This window comes from Dufourea novaeangliae, unplaced genomic scaffold (genome assembly GCF_001272555.1).
Source record: "Dufourea novaeangliae isolate 0120121106 unplaced genomic scaffold, ASM127255v1 scaffold147, whole genome shotgun sequence".
Classification (NCBI taxonomy): domain Eukaryota; kingdom Metazoa; phylum Arthropoda; class Insecta; order Hymenoptera; family Halictidae; genus Dufourea; species Dufourea novaeangliae.
Window position 1 is genome coordinate 740,449 of NW_015374029.1, and position 25,658 is coordinate 766,106.

General features: G+C 40.1%; 1 long non-coding RNA gene across 1 annotated transcript in view; it reads left to right on the top strand.

Annotated features, from left to right (window-relative positions):
- The window catches only part of LOC107189422, a 167,149-nt gene that overhangs the window by 42,492 nt on the left and 98,999 nt on the right, over nt 1-25,658 (top strand). Inside the window, exon 2 of the long non-coding RNA XR_001516233.1 lies at nt 19,045-19,095. This is a non-coding gene — a long non-coding RNA (uncharacterized LOC107189422). The remainder of the gene's footprint in view (nt 1-19,044; nt 19,096-25,658) is intronic.

The window sequence follows — 25,658 nt, forward strand, 5'->3', positions numbered from 1 at the left end:
GTTGGATTTCTAAAATCTACACGATTAAATGAAAAACCAGAATTTAAAATAAACATGAACTAGAATAAAAATAATCAAATGATATTCAAAACTTACTAAACAAACGTCAAGAAACTGATGAAGGCGACCAATAACCGAACTCCCTTCACAATACAAATTTTCATTCATCCGGTCCACTTTTTTCACGGTTAATCGATATCCCCCCGAAAAAAACGGTATACCACAGTGAACAGTGGCTGGCCCCCATAAAAAAAAAAGAATCGTCCGAAACCGGACGAATCCTCGAGTTCCCATGATCCTAACTGTTCCTGGGCCCTAATATTTGATCGAATCTCTGGTTTCAATTGAAAATCAACAACGAAAACGAGAGAGAAAGAAAGAAAGAAAGGAACACCGTGCTTCTCGCGTCGATCATCATCCTCCTCTAGTCGACGATTTTCCGTTTCGCCCCGAAGCTGAACGAAGACAGAAACACGTGGAGGGGGAGAGGTTTTAAAAAAAGGTAGCCAGGGGGGAAGTGGAAGAAAAAAAATCGTCTGCCCTAACGGATTCCGGGTGAAAGACTGGGTCCAGAGGTGGATGGAAGGAGGGGGTAGGAGCCGAGGGTAAAAAGGGCCGATCGCAAACGAGCCAGTGAAGGAGCACACACCCCGTGAAGAAAAAAAAAAATGCACCGTTCCGTTTTCTCGTTTGGCTCTCTCTGTACGCCATCCAGGCCCATTCTGGAGAGCTTGTAGACCTCTGCTGCATCTCGTCTTCTCCCCTGGCCCGCGGGGCCTTATCTTTATGATATTTGCGCGCATTATCTCGCGGCTAATAGACGGACCGGGATTTCTTCCGTGGCGTGCCGCGTATTTTCGTTTGTCGGGAAAAGCTAAACGAGAGAGGAAAAATAGAAAGGGAGACTCTTGCTCCTCTTTATCCATGGAATTAGTCCGAGGGAACGAAAGCTTTACTTCGTGTGATCTCTGTCTTTCGAGGAAGAGGAACAATCTCTTCCTCTCTAGCTTTTCTTCCCCTTCTTCCTACGGCGCCTTGTTCTCTTTCTTCGACCGCGGGCGACGTTACGCTGAAAAATAATAGGCGCTTCCGCCATCCTCCACCCCCCCCTCTACCTCCTTCGGATGATTACTTCCTATTACGACGTTACGCCCGGTAATTAGCATAATAAGGAGCGTGGGGGGAGCATCGCGGAAGGATAATCGACGCTAAGGACGCTCGGCTTAAGGACGACCAGGAACTCCCCGAGAGTAACTCTGACTCGACTTTATGAGTTTTTCTTTTGTGACACGCACGCAGGAGCGTCTTTCTTGGTCTTCGGACGACGCTGGGGGACGGAGCTTTTTTTACGGTAAATTGAATGACTCGGTAATTAACGAAGCCTTGTGTAGTGGCTGGAGCTACTATGAAGGGTTACAGACTTTGTTTTAAGTTAGTTCGTTGTGGGGTCGTTGTTTCAGTCGTTTTTCTAGATTCTATCTTTTAACTACGGGTATATATTCATGAAACTGATCGTTCTAACATGAACAAAAATGGGTCACTAGGTGATACTAATGAAAATAGTAAGTAGGCATGCAAGCAGGGAAATGTTTGTTCTATGAGATGTTGATGGCAAACTTAAAAATAATGGGGTTGAAAATTATTTTTTTTGTACGAAAGAAATGCAAATACACGCACTCGAAACGAAATGACGTAGGTGAAATATATTGTTAAGTTTATTTCACCTCTAAACCGCTAAGCAAGTACCCGCGTAAGATTAATAAATAAATAAACGAAATGAATAAAATGAACAAATAAGTAATTCTAGCCGGACCCCAGATGACATAATATATCTTAAAATGGCTTATTGACGATATTTATGTTTCACAAAATTTTTATTTCGTCGTCTATTGACAACTATAGGTAAAGGGTTAAGGAAGTTTTTCGACGGAGATATGTAATTGGACGTGAAAAGTATTATGATAGTTGGGACTTCCTTGAATGGATGATTTCTGGGCGTTTTTTTTCAGTTCTTGGAGTAATTAGTACATAAAATTATTCAGTAATCTTCTGCGTTTAATCTTGAACTTTCGATTTCCGAAGTAACAGCTCACTTCGTTTTTAATTTAATTAGTTAATTCGTCCTTATTTCTCTCGTTATTTATTAGACGGAGTGAAGAAACTAAACATATATTCATGCTCACAATGAAAAGGGAACTAAATGTGTTTTAGTAATGATTACATGTACATATGTGAAAAGGGAATTCATCCTGTTTCTGGACCTGCTTCAGTCTATTTAACTTAGGCCTGTAAGACATAAACTGAGATCCTTGAACAGCCGGACACCACGTGTGCCCACTCCTGACCAAGGGTCATTTCAACCGTTACTCGTCGCAGGCTAATTCCTGGGAATCCTGGGAAAGGAAATTAGAAGGTTCTCTGTCTCCTAAAAATACATTGCTCGGTTCGTCACGCTCACGGAACTACATTTCCAGTAATTAAGAAACTAGCAAAGCTCCATCATTCAAACAGAATACACATTGGTCAGTCACACATGGAATTTCTTGTGGAATTCTTCGGTTCAGACAAATTATTCATTTGCAAGCAATATTTTATTGTCGCGTTTATCATTTTCATGGAGTCAACATTTACCGCCAGGAATCAATCGTTCCGAAATGAAATAAGAAACCGCTAAGTTATTCAATTAATCTATTATCTATTATTACAGGCCAAAATAACTAGTTCCATTTGTTTAATTATTTCAAGATTTTAGTGTCAAAGTACCTGCTTGGTACTTAACTTTTACATTTTATGGTTTACGTATTTATATGTTTTCTTAGAGTCAGTCATTTTGGAAAATGAATGGCTCAAATATGAACGTACCTATGTATAAACATTCGCAGTTGTATAAATCATCCTATGAGAAACTAAACTGATCAATTCCACTAAATCAAAGATAACATTGCAAACATTGTCTTTTATAATTCAATTTGAAGTGTATAAGAAAGATACAAGCACATGAAGATAATTATTTAAAACATAGATTTGATATTACAGCACAGTTAATAAAATTCAGAAAGATAATACTTAGTGATGCTGAATTGTTTACCTTCTGAGAGTTTGATACATTCAGTAAACTGATCAACTCCACTAAATCAAAGATAACATTACAAACATTACTTTTTACAATTCAACTCAAAGTGCATAAGAACGATAAAATCTAACGCAGATAATTATTTAAAACGTAGATTTTTTATTACTACACAACAATAAATTTCCAATGTTACTAAAATTGGAGAAAATTATAGAAAGTCATGCTGACCAGTTTAGCTTCTGAGGGGTTGATCCGTTCAACGCAAAAGATGGTCCTCTATTGGGGGGTGAGTTCGCTAGGACAGCGATCGAGGAAAGCTTACCAAGGGTAAATTGTCCCCGACGCGTATCTCGGTCCGTCGAAGCGGAGGCAGGTCCGTGCCTTCGACAATGAACGGGTCCACTTTAAAACAAAGCGTCCAATCAGATAAACGGTTTTTCAATAGGAGCCGAGCGAGAGAGAGACGTATGAGGGCTGTCCAGCGCAGACTGATGCCACGTCGCGATTAACTTCAAACGAAGCGCGCGCATCGTCCAGCTCTCATTCCCGTTCTTTATTCCCGAAAAAACGAACCTTTTTTCCACGTTTCGTTTTCGTGCTCGCTTTTTTCCCCGTCTCTTCGTTCTCCTTTCGCTGGAGCTCGTTCGGGTGACGGTTTATCTTATCACGCGACGACGAATTGTTTGATGTGGGGTCAACGTGCGCGGATTTTTCGACGCTGTTGAAAAGTCACCGAAAAGCAACGATAAAGTCAACGGAGGACCGACAAACCATTTCGAATTTTTCCGTCTGGTTGTGGTTGTATTCTGTATTCTTGTATCGATAAATGATCCACGTTCGAGGTGAACACTGAATATGGAAGATAATTTTTATTTGGTCATTGTATTATTTATTCCAGTAAAGATTCTTAGACTCTACTGATTCAACAAAATTCGACGAAGATATACAATTTTACAGATACTTATTTAACGAGATATTAACGAAAAACACCTGACCAATCAGAGCGCGAGTCCAAATAGGCCGAGCTCCCTCGGTAACGTTGGCTACCAATCACAGCGCAGGAGCTCGGACGGTTTGCACTCGCGCTTTGATTGGTCGGGGTTTTTTGTTAATATCTCGTTAACAAAGCCTCGGATAACATTTTCGCTAAGGAAAAAGTTGTTCCAAATCCTCCCAGGAACCATTTCCGGAAGTCGAAGCTATTTTAGGACAGCCTGAATATGTACCTTCACGAGTAAACTCGGCTTCCGTTACGAGAAAAAGCAATGCAGGGGTAAGGGCCTTCTATCGCTTGATAAATTTATTTCAAGTACTGAAATAAATATTAGACCGAATTTTAATTTGGCATCAATTTCAGTAACTCCCAAAACTAAATGGTAGCAGGCCCTTCGAATACTTCACTTTTTCCCTTAGCGGAATCCGAGTTTGCTCGCGAACGGTAGATTATCTTAGAACCCATTGACACAGACGAGGTATAGGAGTAGACCTTTCATCTTATGGGAGTTGGTGGCCCACATAAACTATACTACCGACACCTTAAAAAGTCTATGATTTTAGCGACCTCTACGTTTTGAGAACGGTGAATCTGCGGTGGCTAGTGACACTAAAATGGAAATGGGGCACGTAACCTCAGAAAAGGGGGCCGCAAAAATACTATAAATGTCTAAAACGATCCCTTTAAGGCGTAATTTGTATAAAAAATACAAATGCTCATTATTTAAATAAAAGTAAAGTAGTTTTTGTAAGGTAGTCTATCTATCTTATCAATGGCTTAAATAAAATTTAGCTACCTGATCAATTATATTTTTTATTCACATACTTAAGGATCATTTTGTAATGTATGTGTATAAAATGATCCCAGGGAATCATTTTATACTTGCTGATAGTAAATACAACAAACATTAACAAGCATTTCATTTATTACATTTTATCTAAAGAAAAACAGCTTGACGCGTTGTTTTTCTTTCATACCGACGGGGCATTGTTGTAACTAAAACAAAAAACAATAATATAGCATATGGGTAAAATGATTCCTGGGATCATATGACCCGAAACACCCAACTGACATTCAGTGGTTGAATATAACATCAACATATTACATACGGTAACAAAACATTAATTAACATGTTATTAAATTGCGGTTAAATCCGCGCAAGAAGCAGCTGTCACATTAAACCGTTCATGACAAAAGTGACACAACATTGAAAAAGACCTTATCTTAGATAAATTGCACTAATTTTACATTTATCTTCTGGACAACACACAGGGCACTGACATTCCCATGGCACTTCCAGCAACGACTAGTGACATGCGTGGAGAACTATTATAGAACAACGTTACGATATAGCACCACTAATAGCCACAGGGTAGCCAAGAATCATTTTACCCCGAGGGATCGTTTTAGACACCTTTCCCCTACCTCGTCTGTACTATTGGAAAAAGGTGTATCCAACATAATTTTTCTACCCACTGTACTCGTAACCCGTCTCGTTCCCGTGAGCCCGTTCTTCGCTCAGCATCACGCGTGGTTATCCGCGGAAGCCGTTCGACAAACAACGCGTGTTCGATAAGCGGGCATACGCGCGAGTCGCGGCCAAACAACACACCACCGTCGTCCTCCTCGTGGGTGTAAATCAACGAAAGTCCCCCGGGCTGTATAAGCCGGTCGACGGGCGCGCGCGTTTTTGCGGTCTGTCGTGGTAACGAGACAGCGCCGCGTCAGGAGGCGCGACGCGAGGCAGGGCCAGTTTCTCACAGAGCCATCGGAAACTTTCTCTGTGTACGCGAACGAGAGACGGGGAGGGATTTTTTTTTTCTCTCCTTTTTCCACTGCGTACATTCGTATAGGTCGCGGCACGAGGTCAGGAATGACGCGAGGATCCGCGATACCGAGAGAGACGCTCGTTACGTGGAATAATGCCACTTTCCTGCGCGGAGAACTCGGACCTGGTCCCCCGCGACAGCCTGTTAATTTATGCACGTTCCTCTATTTTTTTTTTTGTTTTTCTTTTGTTCTCTCTACTTCCCTTTTCTCTTGACATAATTCATGTTCGGTGATCTTTTGGGACACGGGGTAGGTATTCACGGAACGACGTTCGTTTGTCGTCGATCTACGATGGAGGATCGATAAGGGAATCTAATGGGATTCTATTTGCGCTTTAATCTGTTCGAGTAACACCTGTTACTGCGTCTTTTGAAGTAACGGATGTGATGTCGGTAATGGATCTGTCGTTGTTTTTAGATTATTTGATCTTCTTGAATTTCACTGGCCTGGTGTCTGGTCTGTTTTATTCGAGATCTTATTAGAAAATTTGGTTTTTAGTCGGGTAGAGAGATTGTGTTACATTTATGCCTGATAAGTAAGAATTAACCGATATAGTGTAATTCTTGCAATTGTGTATTTCAGTAAGACACTTGTTGAATTGCAGAATGTTTCAACATTAAAGAACAGCTTCATCTCCCAATGGGAGGCAAGGTAATGTTAAATGCAGTAAATTTTGAGTTACAGACTTTTACTCTATCTTGAGGATAGCAATCTATATAACAAAATATGAAGATTTCAGTAAAATTGAATAATATATGCTTAATTATGAGGACTAGAAGTTAAATGTGGATTGAATATCCCCACCTATGTACCAAATACATACGTAACATTATTTGTAATGTTCTAATAATTTAATGAAGAATGTATATTAATAGATGTACTAAACTGAAATTTGTTTCAAGTCTTGTAATTATATTGTACAATAATTACTTTTTTTGTAGTCACTAATAACGTGATGAAGGTGGATGTGACCTTTATAAACAAACAATTGAAAGAAAAACGATTGTGTCACTTGTATCTGAAAGACTGTAAACTGTTAAATTGATAAGAAGTGGGAAGTTGTTTGAATACGTCAAGGTTACCATTGTAACTGTTATAATGTTAAATACGTAGAATTTCTTCGACTATTTTCTCAGCGTGATAAATATTAGCACGGCTCGATTATACGCAATTCTGTAATGCATACGGAGAAGGAAATGGATAGCAAACTGAATGATAATGAGGAATGTGTACGATTGTAACAGACGAGATTCAGTGAGGGAGCATTCATTGTCATTAACCTTCGAACGACAAATCGCGTAGACGGCCAACAAAATGGCGAATGCAAGCCCCCACCCCCCTATTCATGTACCTAAGTAACGTTTCCGATACAGATATCTGCCAATGAGTAGGTAGAATTAAAACATGAACTAATTGCTTGCAAAATAGCTACTCCAATTTACTTCAATTCTTTCACTTTCCTATCTATCAGTATTATATTCTGAATTCAACATCATTGTTTAGTGATGGGCCCCAATCGACTAACAACTATCGACTAAGTCGATAGTAACCAACGACTACTTTCAGTCGACTAATTTAGCCGCTTGAAGCGACTACTTCGGTCAACTAAATTTAGTCGCTATCGAGCTATTGATCCCTATTGACTGGATCTTGATTATTTTCTTCGTGATGCAAACCAATTGCAATTTTTTCATATATTTTTTTATGCATTACCAAGAACTGTGCAAATTATTGCTTATAACCCAATTGATTTTCATAAAAAATTTATGTGCAGTTTATTTTTTAAGTGCCAATATTAAATAGCTTACAAAAAATCGAATATTAGTAATTGTTTAAAAAAACTTGTTTACCACTTATATTTTTGAAATTCTATCTATGAACTAATACATTTCTAAAAGGTGAATACACCAATGGTGCTGAAAAGTTGACGTCATAATCTATACATAACCTATAAAGCAAAATTTCAGTCGACTAAAAACTATCGACTAAATAGTCGATAGTATGTTGCGACTAAATAGTCATTAGTCGATAGTTTAATTTAGTCGATGGTGCCCATCACTATCATTGTTTGTACACTGACGTGCAAACTCGGCTTCCACTAGGGAAAAGGCCTTCTACCACTTGGTATTGGGAATTACTGAAATTGATGCCAAATTAATATTCGATTTAATATTTATTTCAGTAGATAAAATAAATTTACTAAGTGATAGGAGGACTTACCCTTACGTCACTTTTCCCCTAGTGGAAGCCGAGTTTGCTCGCGAGGGTACACTGACGGGCAAACTCGGCTTCCGTTAGGGGAAAAAGCAATGTAGGGGTAAGGGCCTTCTATCGCTTAATAAATTTATTTCAAATACTGAAATAAATGTTAAACCGAATGTTAATTTAGCATAAATTTCAGTAACTCTGACACGAAGTTGTAGGAGGTCTTTCCCTTACATCACTTTTCCCCTAGTGAAAGTACCATTTAGTTGCTGAAATTTATGCCAAATTAACATTCGGTTTAACATTTATTTCAGTACTTTAAATAAATTTACTAAGTGGCAGGAGACTTTTATTCTACGCCACTTTTTCCCCTAACGGAAGTCGAGTTTTCACGTCAATGTACATTCAAATTTACACACGCCTTAACGATATCTTCTTACAAATACAGTAAATGTTACTTTTCCAAGCTCGATCGACAGTATCTGTCGATGTACGATCGAACCCAATTCAAAATTATCTTCCATATAACTAAAACAATCTAACAAGGGAAATTCGGTAACACGAAAATTCCGATTTTTTTTAAACTTTGCAGCTTTGTAGGGGACCTCAAGAGAAGTATAGTACAATTTTTGTTTTTGGCCCAATTTCAGTTCTTCAGGGTGAAAATATCCCTTGAATGTAAATAGGTATTTCCATATTTCCCTGTATATCTTTAAAACTATCGTAGATATAAAAAAATGGTTATAATAAAAATTGAATGGTTTCTTATACTCTATAAGACGATGTAATTAAATTGATAAAAATTCTTTGTTTAAATAAAAACATCCCCCCCACTTTCATTAATTATCAATTTAATTGCAATGGTTTTATAAATCATAAAAAACCATACAATTTTTATTGCAACCATTTTTTTATATCTACGATTGTTTTAAAGATATACAGGGAAATATGGAAACACCTATCTACCTTCAAGGGATGTTTTCACCCTGTAGAACTGAAATTGGGCCAAAAACAAAAATTGCGCTATACTTAATAAAAACATCTTATATAAAACATATCTTAAATAAAAACATCCCCCCACATTTATTAATTATCAATTTAATTGCATCGTTTTATAAAGCATAAAAAACCATTCAATGTTTATTCTAACAATTTTTTTATATGTACGATAGTTTTAAAGATATACAGGTAAATATGGAAACACCTATCTACCTTCAAAGAATGTTTTCACCCTAAAGAATTAAAATTGGGCCAACAACAAAAATTGCGGTATACTTCTCTTGAGGTCCCCTGCAAACCTGCAGACTTTAAAAAAAATCTGAATCGTCGGATTACCGAACTTCCCTTGTAAGAAAAAACCATTCTATTTGTCTAATAATTAAATATCGCGTATAGAAGAGCGTTCGCCAACAACGAGGGGTCGCATGTACCGGTGCGCGTTAATAAAGATTGCCGTGTTAACCGAAGAGATATGCAACTCGTCGAGTTCTACAAGGCCCTTTATTATAAATAAAGAACTGTCTAACGGATAGGGTGATAAGGAGCCATTGAAAACGCCTAGCGACGCGCTGGGCGACTATTAACATTAATGAAACGGAGTTACATACACCGGTCGCGGTGGAACGGGCCGAAGATCAGAGATAAGAGGCAAACCAGCGCACCTTGGTTGCTACCTGTAGGCACGGTAAGGAGAACCGTGTGTTCCGGTCACTCGCGCGGCCTTTTCGAAACTGTTAGGTTTCCCAGCTGCTTTCTCGCCTATAATACACTCGCCGATTGGATAACTCACGCGCCACGAGCGATCGGACATTTTTACCCGACCCAGAGAAAATGTCAATGTTGTCGCACACCGAAGGATCCCTCGTTCACGGTGTGACGCGATCGCCGCCACGGCGGAGCTAATGATGGCGTTTATTAACGAGTAATTAAATTATCGACGTTTTTGGTCGGTGAAAGTGAACGTTGGCTTGCGTATGGACAGCGTGCTTCACACGTTCAAGTCATTAATACGATAACAATCATTATTGTGTGACAGAATTTTAAGTTTCAGAGTGAAGTCTTAGTACTCGTAGGAAAGTATTGTATGAAATGAATTAAATCTTGATCAGCATATCTTTTCTTTTTTTAATGAAAGCTTTTGTTCGTTGGGGATTTTTTAATCACTGTTGATTAGTCAGACGATATAATCGGTGGTCAGGATGTTTCTCTGAAAATTAAGTGGCATTTTCGCCTTGGATTTTTGTAAATGTGTATATTTTCTTAGCCTTTTACGTTTCGATAGTTAATAATTGATGTTACTTAGGAAAGTTTGCTTTTTATTTAAGTTCCGACTTTTACGAAAGCGGATTCTATGGAGATTTGCGTGTGTTGAAGGTATAATATAATCGTGAGAAATATAATTATATAGGAGTACTGAATTTTAATTGGGTATCTGATAAACCATCTAGTATTTTAATATATTCAAGAAACAATGTTGTTATCAATCGTTAAAACGTTGCATTATAATCTAGCACAGCAGACCAAACACCAATTTTCTTAGTACTGATACTTGATTTGTTACAATACTAATAAAACTTAGTATGTACTATAAATGAAATCTTCCTACTAACCTATACTACTATTCTTTATTGCAATATACAAGTGTCATATTAAGAAACCAGTTGCACCCGAATAGGCGCATCGATGGCAATTAAAAAATGAGACTGATCCACGTTTGGCCCTTTTTAAGTGAGCACCTAATCTGCGTGCAGGATAACCTGAAAATTATTTGATCTAACAAAATGCGAAACATTTTTGTGTTCAACATAAAATTCACTAAAGAAATACATAGGGATTTTTAGAAATTTAATTTTTTATGCAAATGGTAAGTATTAAAATATATTCATTACGTTAAAGAAAATGTTCTTATTAGAATATCTGCTGCACCGTTCAATAAGACCGGCTGGATTTTTGCGCCTTCTCATGGTTTCCGCCCTAGGAGACTGCCTAGAATACCTTAAGGGGCTATGCTAGTGTGACGGTTTTAGGAAATCGGAATTTTCTTTTTTGCAATTTGCAACAATTTTTTTAAGAAGAAGGTGTATTATATAGCCTGGAATAGGTGATTAACTGTAAGTATGAAACATTTCTATTTTTATGCTCTAAAACAGTACTTGAAACTTTGATCGCGTTTTTTTCGAAGCTACTTTTTCTTAATGCGCGGCCCTGATAACTTAAAAACTAATTGACCAATTTAGTTCAAACTTGGCATATCTGTTCATCAGGTGTGTCATTCTAGCCCGTACCACGAGCTTTTCGATATATTAAAAATTACAAGTTTACGGGTTAAAAAACCAGCCATTTTTATTCAAATAAATTAAACCTTCTGTTTAGGAAGGCGCCATTTTTTTATTTCTCAAATTTTCTAAATTATTCTGGTACAGGCTATAGTCACACACATACAAATTAAGAAAATATTTGTTTCTTTTATTTCACACAACCACAAGAGTCTATACTATGGCCGCCATGAAAAGAAAATTTCGTTAAAACGCTCTCACAAACCAACTGTAACTCTTAAAAAATACATTGTTTCTACTTTATAAAAATATAGCATACTTTACAAATATTACTTAGTAAATATATATATATATATATATTATTCAAATTGATAAGTCCAATAGTTTTTCTTTAAAAAATTCCCAAATGTTGCCTTATTATATAGCCGTGACACTAGCACAGCCCATTAATGGTAGCACCGGTCCTGACCGTGCGCCACCGTACACCCGAAATCTCTCAACAGGTGTCCGTTCGAAAGTTTCCAAAAGTCAACAAGAATCGCGCGGTCTGTTCTCCGTTCTTTACCCACGTCTGCACTTTGCAATCGCGCTGGTTTCACGGTGGTCCCCTCCTGCGCTCGGTCATGTTCGCCACGGTGTGGAATCGGTCGGTCTCGCCGTAGAAGAGGTCGCCTCCGTGAAATGCCCGCGGACTTGGTCGTCGTCGTCACTCGCGCTCTCGCGGGGTCCTCCTCGGTTTCCTCTCGGCGAGCCGCTCAGAGCGGGAGGATGTGAGGGCGTGAGACTCCTTGAGTGTGGGAGAGTACAAGGCGCATTGTGGAAGTCGATGGGGAGGGGGGAACGCCGCTGACACCGGTGCCTCCTCGCCACCGCTGCCGTATAACGCGCGAGTCGGCGCGAGGTACGCGCTGTCTGTCCCCCCCCACCCCACCTCTCCCGCTCATTACCCGAACGGCCCCCACTCCTACGTCAACGTTGAGGCCCCGGCGGCCTCTGCTGCTGTTGCTCGGCACACAACAGAGAGGAGGAGGCCGTGTGCACCGGGATATGTATGCCCTCCCCGAAGTGTAGTCTCGTTTCTCGTGTGAACTGACCACCATGGGTCACGTACCTATTATCATTTCCCGGTGCCTAAGCGGCGCGGGTAAAGAATGAAATCTAGATCGCCGGAAGCCTCCTCATAATTAACGCGCGGCGAACGAGACGAGGAGAGAGAGAGAGAGAGAGAGAGAGAGAGAGAGAGAGAGAGAGAGAGAGAGAAAGGCGAGTAGTAACCAGGAAGGTTTGGTTGTCTCCGTCTGGTGTGTAGAGTCCATCAGACCAGGTGAGGTTGTTGCAGTCCTGCGACTGGAGGTCGCCGACGTAGGAAACGGAGAAAGAGGTACTAGAGGATGGATGAGGTTTAGGGAGGGAGGGGAAGGAAAGGAAGCGCCTAGGAAGAAGATATTCGCACGTGGACCCTGCCCTCATCGTAGTTTCTAGCCTGTTAACGCCGGTCTTAATGAATGCTCAATAACCGAGGCACCCGTGGGTATGCGTATGTGTGCACTCTCGAACAAGGCCGTTTAATTGCGCTTACGGGAGAGGCGTATCTTCGGTGGATCGCGGTGCTTGATTTCCGGGTGGCTAACTTGGGAGAATTATTTTTGTTCCGAAATTTATTGTTGGTGGTGGGGATTGGGGGGGCGGGGGAGTGGAGATGTGGACGTTTGGTGCTTGGACATTGAATTTTTTTGATAATATGTGGAAACCTCTCTGGGAATGAGCAGACAGTGAGTTATTCTGACGTTTTGAGGAATGGGGACTTGTGACGGGCAGCTGTTGATTGGATTTTTCAGTGTGCTCTGTGAGTGATGATGATTTGACAACGTTTGGCGTCTTACATTTGTTATATATGATTTTTTTTATAATTGTATATGGTCTTCAGGGTTAATGTACATGCCCTCTGTATTCTTTTTGTGGTTCTAGTATGTTTTGTCATTTCATAATGAACAATATGATAATATACAGAAATAATACTGTATGTAATAAATTATAAGTTAGTATTCTAATAAATAAGTAACGTGAATTAAAAGATGTGAAATATTTTAGAATTATTAATTTCAGCTGTTCTGCACTGAAAGATTCTGAGTGTCTTCTTCATTCTATCTTCATGAAGGTTAAGGTTTTTGACAACTTTATTGCACTAAATGTATATGGCGGATACAAACATATTTTAACGTGTAAAGGGGTAAAAATGTATCAAATAACTTACGGAGTATAGCAGGAGCGTAATTTCTCGTTCGTATCATTGGGAAACTGGAAAGGACTCGTAAACTATTAATAAACCTTGCAAAGAGTCCTATAAAGTCATTAATTTTCAGCCTAATACTTCATTACTTTCTCGTGAAATATAAAGTATTTATTTGGTTTTTTGAATGCTAATAAAAACAAGTGAATATATGTCACTAACATTATATGCCTTGAAAAATAAATTCAGTGCAATTGGATAATTTTCCCTGAAGAATTCTTAGACCAGGTGAAAAATTCAATAAAAAACAATTATGACATCGTAACACACAAACCAATCTTTGTTACTGTCCCTGGTCAACGACAGTGTGTATTCTGGAAGACTCCTAAAAATATTCTACCAATTGTTGACGCCCAAAAGCGTATTAATATTGCACTTATAAACCTCCCAATTTTCACATGCCTCTAAAATCCACCAAAAATAGGTACAGTCTCCTCTCGATTATTGTCCCGAACTCAGGTCCACGCCAGAACAATAATCTTATAGGGAAAAATGCTTCAGGCCCTTCTAAATTCGTGTTTTAAAAGCGGAGACTTAACGGACAACGCATCCCCAGTGGTGGGGATAACGCCTGTACAATAATCGTGTACAACTAGCCGACAATAATCGAAAGGAGTCTGTATATACCCACTAAGTTACTCTTTCTACTCACGAACATTGCTCAACAAATCCTATTATCGCTACAACAATTCCTCAGTCACATCCTAGCCTCTAATTATCAACAACCAACCCCAACAATCTCCACAACAACATCACCCATCAAGTTTCCTAACACATAGAAACGATAAACAAATTCAACGAAAGAAATAAACAAACCTCCTCGGTAGGACACGGTTCCCATCAAGATCGTCAAAACCGTACCGTCATCCCCGTTCATTTCTCTAATCTACCCCCAAAAGTTCAGCCGATTCTCGGTTGCAGACGCTAATGGAATACGAGCGCGTCAACGCGTGGCCCCCGTGAACTCAACACGCAGAGAGGAATAGGGAGGCAAGAGAGAAAGAGAGACAGGATCATCCTCCTGATCATTGCGCAAGCTGCAAGATGACGCGCCCCCATGTAGCCCATAGACGGGGCCATATGTATTCGAGGGGGTGGACGAAGGTGATAGGTGATATAATGGGAGTCGCAGAACGGTCGGCCTTTCAGTTCCACATGCGTGAACGGCGAGCATAACAGGGAACCCTTTCAGGCTTAGGAGAGAGAAAAAGAGACAGAAAACAGACAGACGGACCGACGGACACAACGAACGACGTCCGAGACACCCCCATGGAAATCCCCCGCGGGCAGCTTTACTCGCTTGCTTGCCTTGCTTGCCCTGCTTGCGCAACAAAACAACAGCTGCTCCAACCGGGCGACACCGGAATCGTCAAAACAGCCCGAATCCGTGACTACGCAACCCTTTCGACGCGACACTATGGGCCCGGAGATTTTCCTAGTTTGCGGACAGATTTGCAGATTGGCAGACTGACGGCCTGGGGATGACGGTCCTAGCGTTGATTCTGATGATTTCACCGTGACGGGAACGCTGAATTGGCAGGATGGCTGTTGGGTGTTGCGTTTTGCACCCTTATGTCCGGGTGCTCGATGGAATAGAATGTTTCTGGAAAGTATGGAGGATTGAAACTACCATGTCTGAACACAGGGTCTGCCTTGATTCACTTTTTTAAAAGCTCATGGTGACTGCCTTAGGCCGACGATTCTTCATATTGGAGCCGATAAGGCGATACGGATTTCTCGAGAAATTTAATCCTTTGGGCAGGATTATTCAGTTTTATATGTTGGAGAAAAAATGTATTAGGACACCTGGTTTGTACGAAGATAAGGTAATGTTTCGTAAGATTAAGTTTATTACTTAACACAAGGGTTACCCATCGAGCTTTAATATCTCTTGAACAATGTTTCTTGTAGACCTTCAGCAATTCTGCAAGGTCCTGTAATATTTACTGCATTTTTGATAAGTATCCTAATAGTTACGAGCAAGAGTATATTCCCTCTGTTTGGAAATACCGCCTTCATTTACTTTCGTACCTGTAAGACTTAAGTAGTATATAAAATGAGCTTTAGTTTCCATTTTTCATTTATATGACTTTTATTTCACGACCAACAATCATCAAGTAGTTACATTTATTAATATTTTGTTAACTAATATTCCCTGAAAAAATACTCTGTACAGTTCGAAATGTCACTTTTGATAAGCAAGAATCACTCACTCGAGTGATGAAGAAGAATACATACGGGTCAATATTGACCCATTACGTGCTTCTTCCACGGGACCTCCGAACTCCCCAATACTCCAAGGGTTGATACTTGCGTTTCACGTCCGACATCTACTTCCAGTAAACCGTATTCGAAGATAAATCTTCTTCTTCCTCGTTCAATGGAGTATACGAACCACCCGAAAACCTCGTGTGTCTCTCGGCCAACACAAAAATACCCTCGAATAATTCACCCCGGGGCAAGGGTTGAACCCGTATCGATATTTATTATTCGATGCTCCTCGATAGAATATGGACGGGCACTCTAGACGGATTCGAGAGGCGACTGTTCATTTGGAAGATGGCCACGGGGGTAGGAAAAAGTCGGTTGGGCCGTCGCGCTATCACGGGTATATCTTACCGCACACGGGGGCCCGTTATAGGGGTGACCGTGGAGAAACGAAAGAAAAAAGAAGATAGGAGACACAGGGGTGCTGGGATAGGGTTGCGCCAGGGGAAAAAAACGTCCCAGGAGGAGGCTGGATGGCTATTAATATATTTTTTTTTCCCTCCTTTCGAACGAGCCACCCCTATTTAGCATAGGGCCGCTACGGTAAGCAGAGACGCCACGACGTTCTGATCCGTGTAACGTAACCCTTCTGCAAACATCATGAGAAAAAAAAACCGTCGACGACGGTAACCGACAAGATCACGATACCCAGGGATGAAAAACTCGTGTCTCACGGTGTGTGACGTTTTTTTTTTCGAATTCGAAAACGTACCTTGCGAACGGCACTGGGACAAAAGGCGGCAATATACCGTGTGATGTTCGTCCACGTGGAAACAAGTTTCTGGGGTTTAAAGAGCGACGAGGGTCCGGTCGACAGGTGGATATTCTTCTTCGGTTTTATACTGATCCTTTGGTCAGTGTCGAGGGTCACCGAGCGTCGATCCTTTGATTACGCCGTCACGACAGGCGCGCAGGGTCAGCGGAAAACAAAAAACGGAGGCGAGCCATTTCATTATTCCCGACGTTAATTAATTATTCGCCGGCAACCGACGGAGTAATTAATCTTCCCGGATAGAGATCCTCCGGCTGAGGATCGTGGACTCCCTGACAAATGTATTTTTTCCGCTGAATCGCACGAAATCCCCCCTACCACCCCCCTCCACCACCCCTGCGCTAATACGTTCATTGATCGGTCGGTGATCTCGCGCCACGGACCACTTTCACCCGCTGCTGCTTTTCCGTTTACTTTTCGTCTGCGGTTCGGATCTGGTGATCGGTTTGCTTGGGGCATATGGAGTGTGGAGCTGATTGTTAGATCTTTGTAGGGTCATTCTTTTTGTGGCTGGGAAGAATAAGTCAGAAGTAATTGAAAAATTGTGATATATGATAAATGTTGATCGTTGAGTAGAAGTTGTTTTTAAACTTTAAGTAGATTGTATTCTGCACAAATGAAAATTAAATATCCATAGATTGTTTTACGAGATTCAGATTTAAAAGGAAGTTTCATTTAGCGAGGAATTAATTAGGATAACCCCCTCAAACCCAGTGCACATTGCAATGTACAAAATTTTTAATGCTTCTCCTGAAGCTATTTTATGTTTGCTTTAGTCCATTTGTACATTGCAATGTATATAATATATAATATGTATGTATTATAGCTTCAACACATACATTAAAATTATCGTACATTACAATATGCATTGAGTTGGAGGGGGTTGAAAATAAAAAAAATTCTGCTGATCTTTGGTAATGATTTTATTTCATCGTGTTTTGTTATACATGGTTATATATTGTATTAGTAGACGTTAGAAGGTTGCAGGTAGCTTTGAGTAGTTAATTAATCTACTAGGTACACCAATAAATAATTTACTATGTTTTACCAACCTGATATTTATTTTGAAGAAATTAAAAGACTCTGTTTCTGCAACAATACCCACCCTCGTTATCGTTTTAAAATGAGAAGATATTTCGAAAGCAATTCATTTTACAGCTTTATTAATACAAAATAGTGGAATATGAGTATACGTAATATTATTTTATAAACTAATTTTCCACGACTAATAAATTCATTACTGTAAAAGATAATTTTGGAAGTCGACTAAAACAGAATATATTTCTAGCAAAAGTGCAGTATTTTGTCGAACGGACAAATTCGGTCCACACCCAAAAATGTCCCTCGGTTCGACAGATTTCCCGTTCTTTTCGAGGGTCGTTCTCCCGCAGGGCGAACTTAACGTATCATTACAACGAAGGTCAACACCGCCGCCGCGTCATAATTTGACTAGGCTAAACGAGGCGGCCATTCATGCCCGTTCACGTTTTCACGGGGGTTTTCCTGTCTTTTATTGCGCAAAATCAATCGATCCGACCGGATTCCCCGTGACCGTCACATATGGTCAAACGGTCAAAAAAGAGGGTGGCTACTGGAAAAATGACCAAACAGAACGTGACCGTGCTCCGTGAAAAAGTCACCGGATCTGAATAGACGGTATTCGCACCCTCGCCCGTTGTTGCCAAAATCGTGACCTTTTTTTTTATCCACGAAACAGTATATCCGTTCATTAACTGCAAAAAAAGATTGGGAAATAAGAGAAGCAGAAAGAATGTGTCTTTGAGGTGCTAATGAGGGGGGCGTTCATAGTTCGACAATGAATACACAGATGCTTTGATTATTACTATTTTTTACAATGAGGAGATGAAAATATTGACGTTTATTTCTGATCACACCGAATAAAACAGAAATAAATACTTTTATTAAATATTAGGACATTGATACTGGAACAGGATGTGTACATTTTTGAACATGCCAAAAGGAAAAAGACTTTGTATCATCTACTCGACCAAAGGTGAAGTCATATTTTGTCACATAGGAAGATAAAATATTTCCTCACTTTTTATAAATTTCCAAGATAATATGTGCATATACACATAAGTAGAAAAAGAAATAATGTTAAAGAAATGAAGTGGTACATTACAAAAATTTACGTTAAGTTTACCTACATTAACTGAGAAAGAGTTTATTTCTTCAATAATACAGACTAATTACAAGTGGTCCCAATATTTTGAGCAGTCCTGTGCACTTTCCACATCTCTCAGAATTATTTCCACCTAAACAAATTCGTAACGAATATACTACAGACTCTAACACTGATTTTTCTATCTTTTCCAGGAGAAAATGGATCAGACGCGGTTCCAGTACCCCAGATCCAGCTGTTTTCGCGTAAGTAACGTAATTGCAAACGAGGCTTCCCTGGAAGTCCTTCATCTCTCGCGGTTCCATTCTTCCTCCTTGACACGTCGTACACCCTCTGCGCGCGCGCGAGGGTCGGGCATAAATCTTGCTCGTAAAAGCGCCGCGCCACGGTCCCGAATTTCACGTGAGTAATTTTATAACCGTAAATCGACCTTTCAACGATCTTCCGCGAGGTTATAGAGGAGAACGATGCGAGAAGCGGCGCAAACTGCTGCGCGCGCCTAGGAAACGAAAGAACGGGATATATCCTCGCGAGAAAAGAAAAGAAGGAACACCGTTTGCTCGCTTTCTCCTTCTAAACCGGTCGTTTTTCCATTCCTGTTCCTTTTTTTTTTTGTTCGAACGCTGGTACGGGGAAAAAAAGGTTGTGTATAAATCGTATGCAAAAACGAGGTGAAAGAGGCCCCCGGGCCCTTAATTTAGTTAATTTAGATTTTATCCGTTAGCCGTGGGGAAGAACCACGGTGCGATTCATCCTGATGGATGAGAGAGGGAAGAGAAAGAAAAAATAGAATACGACGGGAGAGAGTTCGATGCGACGAAGGAAGTTCGCGAGGAAGGGGTTAAAAACGCCCCAACAGGCCAGCATTATTATATACTTATTTAAGATCCGCGCCAGACCTCGAGGGTCCCCGAACGGGACGTTTTTTTTTTCTCTGCCGTTCCAGTATGGTCCGTATATATATTTTTTCAGTCCTCCACCCCGATGTCTCTCGCGTCTAACTACATCCCCCTGTCCCCCCTCTTTCCACCACTGTCCCCGTTACGTTTTCAGGTTTTTTTTTTTTGCATTTCGTCTTTTTTTTTTCGTTTTTTTTTTCGTCTAACCAGCGCTTTATTATAATCGGTGTGAAATGATAACCGATCGAGATACAGCACGGTGCGCAGAATACATCGTTGTTTTTGTTGTCGCAAAAACAACGTCTCATGAGCGAGCACAACTGCTACGGGGCTGCGCGACCTGGTAAAGTATGAAGAAAAAAGGTACGGTGCCTGCAGCCCGGTGGTTAAAAGGTAAAAAATTTACGGTTTTAAAATCACGCGAGAAATTATTACGCCCCGGTGAACGCTGAGGGCGAAACACCGCTACCCCTTTCACGCAAGATTCGTTAACTTTCTACCGTTGCGACCATGTCGCGGATTTTTTTGTCCCGATTTTTCACTACAGTTTTTTTCACTCACTTTCCAGCGCTGTCACTTTCTTTCCATACGCTCTGTCATCTTTCGAGAGTTTTCTTTCGAGGGTGTATATGTAATTGGCCATTGTTGGTGATTGTTTTTAAGAAACGCAAGTTGTAGAACATTTTTTCCTTCGAGAGTATGTAACTGGCCATTGTTGGTGGTTGTTTTTAAGGAACAAGAGTTGCTGAAAGTAGGGTGGAGGAAGGAGGATGGAAAAGTTTTGAAACTAATACGTAAGAATAGAATATGAAGAATTCGAAGCAAATCCGGTGTTTAGAAATGTGGAAAATGTCAACAATTTAGAAAGCCTTCATTGTTTTTATATACTACACAATATTCAGTTTTCCTTATCACAATTTTAATAATGGACCGAAAGTGTAATAAATAGACAGCGAATGTTTATGCAAATATCAATCTTTCTGGATCATTTTAGGAAAACTGTTATGAAACAAAAATTATTTTACTTTCATAAGGTTTTTATTAAGGTCAAAATAAAATGAAGACCTCATCAAACTTGATTAAATATGTTTGCATATTCAGTCTTAAGCAGTCATATACGCTATAAATGCATGAAATCCGCAGTCTAGTAATAAATAATATATTCTAATTGCTGAAGTTGGAATTGTTGACACTTATAGGGTCTACTAATTTGGTACTTTGTTAATTCTTCTTTTTTCTATATAAACGTTTCAATGAAGTTTAGTACTATCTATGTGTAGTCCAGAATTCAATGATCTATTTTAATTTTCAGATACAATTACCTATAATTGCAAATTTGCATAAACATTCTCAGTCTACTTATCACACATTCCCTTATAGAAACAATAACACAAAGTTCCTATTCCCTAACAATGCAGAATTTCTAAATATTAATCAAGCATTATTCCCCATTTTTTCAATTACTATACACCAATAAACCCTCCAATTCTTCGCGTAACTCACCCGTACAGGTAATCCCAGTCCCCGAACCGTCCGATTTCCCACGGTTAAAAAAACCATGACACGACGAAATCTCCGGAATTCACAACTTCAGCCTTCTCATCTTTTTTTCAGCCGCAAAAATCTTAGGCACTCTGGACGATTCCAGTACGAGTATACGTGACTTTCAGGGGAAAAAGAGAGAGGGGTGCCTGAGGGTTGTCGCAGGGACGCGAGCGTGCCGGGGGTGACTTTCGGTGGACATGTGCAATTTGACCTGTTGACCCCAGAGGCCGAAGCCGGCCGCTCGGGGCGAGATGTATTTGGGGTAAAAATAATACAATTTACACATAATAGGGGAGAGTCGAGCGGCGGGGATGCGTCGCGTATTCAAATGACGCGTGCACGTGGGGACCCCGCCATACGAGAGGAAGATGCACCGTTAAGGAAACGAGGGGGGGGGGGGGGGGGGGGGGGGGGGTTACGTTGGACAATAGATGAGGTCCGATCGATCGATACCAGTAACACTTGGATCGTTCATGAATACGAAACGAACGTAATTTCGGGTCACTTATGGTGTTTTCCCTCCTCGAGGCTGCTTACTGTTATTTTCATTTTTTTTTTTTATTCGTGACTCTCTTGGTCACCATTCGCCTTGTTAAGGGTGGAGAAAAGACGAGATCGAGGATTTCTCACGGATTTCCTCCCTCAGCTGGCTACTCACGGTAAAAAATCGCCTAGGTGAAATCTGAAAATTCCTTTGGAATTTTTCACGTTGCGTAAGAGGAAAAAAAACAACAAGAGAACGAATATGTTCGTGGACACGATTTCCCACGAGTGAGACTAGTGGCGGGGGGGGGGGGGTTTTTTTTTGCGGGGGGACCTCGTAACGTTGACGGATCGCGTCGATATCTCAGCCGATCGACGCCTTATTCGGCGGCTTTCTTCGGCGACGCCTTGGGTAATCGGTTTATTCCAGGATCGAGGCGACGATCCGAGGAAATATCGAGGAGTATACGGTATTATTTCATCCGGTGGTGGTTTTTGCGCTGCCTGGAATGGGGTTAATTCGAGTTTGGTAAAAAATATGCTTGTGTGTTGTGTACTTCTTTTATGTAACTTGACCTATTCAGGACTAAACTGTGAAATAATACGGTTTTTACAAGAATGATTTTTTATTCTTTTAAAAATTATGTGGGTGAGAACATAAAATTTATCGTGAAAGAAGTTTTTATGGTAGTTTACTTGCAAGAAGACGTTGCGTTTCTACTTATACAAAACAAAATTCAATAGTACAAATTGGCTGAGAAGAAATTGCAAATTATATTTTGCATGAACGCAGTATCAGCTTATAATGAGTATATAGTTGATTCAATAGGTGTCAGGTAATTAAAACATCTGTACCTTGTGATATTTGTTCACTTAAAACTGAGTAGAATTACATGCCGAATATACAATAATTATTAAGATAAATATTTACTCAATGTTACATTCTACCCTGAATAATTACAATTTTGCTCAAATTTTAGTTGATAAAACACGATTCTGCCCTAGTATACAGCATCAGAACAATCTTCGTTCCATTAGAAATTTAATTTCGTATACGTTCATTTTTTGGCATCGATAATTTGTCATAGAACAATGTTCCATCAATGTAAAATCAACACGTAGTCAATGTAAGGAGTCTGTACATATTATTTACACGTAGATAAGGAACTAAAGAGATAGCTTATACAATTTTACATGCACAGCCACGGACGGACACGATTTTCCAAAAGAAAAAAATTAATACCTATTTACTGGTCCGGGGGTTAATTATCGTAGTCATGCATTGTGCCACATACAGAATAAGAGTGTGGCAGCGCGATATGTACTGACATCGCGATTATTGGCTACACGAAAAAGGTTGCACGATCGCCACTTGCCATTCCCGAAGAACTATAATTTCCCCGGCAAAATATCAGGCACGTACGTCTTTGCGAGCGCATATATAATACACGGAATGGTTAGGTTATATAAGTGGAATACAAAAATCAGGGTTTCTGAAGTGGTCGAAGGAATCGGGGACGCGAATAGAGCCAGGATACTCATTTTCCTTGGATTCGAACCATAGTACAAAGTAATTTGTAATTTTCCTTAGACCCTAATTCGCTTCGAAATGAATGAACTTTATATTTTTACGAAAACACATCGTACAGTTGGGAGAAAATTTTTTAAAGCCCTCTTCAAGTATTTTTGTATTCCACTCGTCTTTTCAACCGTTAGCGTCAATTACGAACTATTAAAAACTTTTACCACATTGAGTGTCAGACCAACGCCTGTATAAATTCTAATTAAACTCAAAGGAATTTTTTTCAGTGAAGCAGCGAAACGTCATAGTTAAACTCATCGCAGTAGCCTTGCAATGTTGAGTCAGACTGACTCAAACTAACCCAGTACCGTGGAAATTAAACATTGATAGTAGGAAAATAGAATTTGATTTTAATTAAACGAATGTTTTTGTTTGTTAAATTTTTATTATGAGTCTCATGGTACAAACCTAACAGACTATAACATCATTCGTTTCGTTTAAATCGAAATTAAGTACGATTTCCCTCCAATCAACATTTAACTTCCACAGGTGAATACACACTTAGTATAATTCTAGAATTCCTTCGACCAATAAAGTAGCTCCATCAAACGTAATCACAACCAAACCCATAAGACAAGAGGTGTTAACCCACCCCCTATTTTTACAAACCGAAATAAAAATTTCTTTCATTTGGATAATAGATTTATAGGATAATGGGTAGATTATATAAATAGAATAGAAAAATCAGGGTTTGTGAAGTGGTTAAAGAAATCGGGGATGCGAAAATCAAGTACTATTTTTCTCCTATCAACATTTAACTTCCACAGATAGAGTATACACTTAGCATTATTCTAGAATTCCTTCAACCACCAAAGTATTCCATCAAACCTAGTCACAAGAACTCGAAAAAACAGTGTTAACCCCAATTTCACAAACCGCAATCAAAATTTCGTTAATTCGACGTTCCTCCATAGAATTCAACATCCGGACGCCCGGAACGAAAAATCGTGTCGACGTGTCGAAGCGTCAGGGTGGTCCACGAATATCGGATCGTCGAGCCCAGAGAGATCATTCGACGTGAAATAGCTCGCTGCCGAAAGTTTCGTTTGGGTCAGGACCTCGGAGAGAGAGAATTACCCGGTTATACTATTTCTGTCTAGGAGCAGAAAATCCTAACATCCCTCAAGACCCTTTCTCTCTCTCTCTCTTTCTGTCCTCCATCCCCCTGGTTGCTCTCCTTATCGAGTGCTTACCCCCGAGTCTACTGTGTTGCCTGCAAGGCGAATCCGCCCATTCGTTCTGACTCATCTGTCGCCGCTGCTGCCGCCGGTTCCTTCGTAGGCGTGAAAGAGACAGAGGGATACGTTCGAGAGGCGCTAAATCCTGGCGGGCGACGAAGGAGATGTTACGTCGGTGGAGAGCCGTTACGTTCACGGTGAAATTGTTCGCGGCCCACGCTTCCTTCTGTTTCGTTCGACGACTGGCTGGAACCGGCTGGAATTGGTGAGGATCCGTACTTTTCATTCAGGCGCATCCATTGTTTTAGCTCGGTTCGGTTTACACTCGACTTCACGCCGCGAGACGAGAGGTTTTTCTTTCAATGTTATTCTGGTCACGTTGGCTCTTACTGGATTTGACTTGTTCCTTATCTTTATTACAGTTGTTATTGTTGCATTCGATGTCTTGTGAGTGACGGGGAGTGTGGGACATGTGGTACGATAAAAGTTTAGATGTTGGTGTGTCGGGTATTGTGAAATAAATAGGGTACCGTAAATTGGGGTAACTTTTTCCTAAGTTAGAAAATTACTATTTGCGATTTCGTAGCTTTACTAATTGTTAAATTCAGCAGGGAATTAAACCGGTATGATTTTGATGCCGGTATTATGCCATCGAAGCTATACTGAAACCGATATGTTACCGAAAACTGAAATAAATACCGGTATTTTTTCCGTTTCTATAAGGATAGGGCTTATATAGGTTTATGTAGGGCGAAAGTACTATACGTATGTTCGGATAGTAGAACGTTCGGGTAATACAATATTCGGATAGTAGAACGTTCGGATAATACAATGTTCGGATAGTAGAACGTTAGGACAGTAGAACTTTCAGATGGTAGAACGTTTGGATAATACAATGTTCGGATAGTAGAATGTTCGTGGATTTCAATATTCGGATAGTAGAACGTTCGGATAATACAATGTTCGGATAGTAGAACGTTAGGACAGTAGAACTTTCAGATGGTAGAACGTTTGGATAATACAATGTTCGGATAGTAGAATGTTCGTGGATTTCAATATTCGGATAGTAGAACGTTCGGATAATACAATGTTCGGATAGTAGAACGTTAGGACAGTAGAAC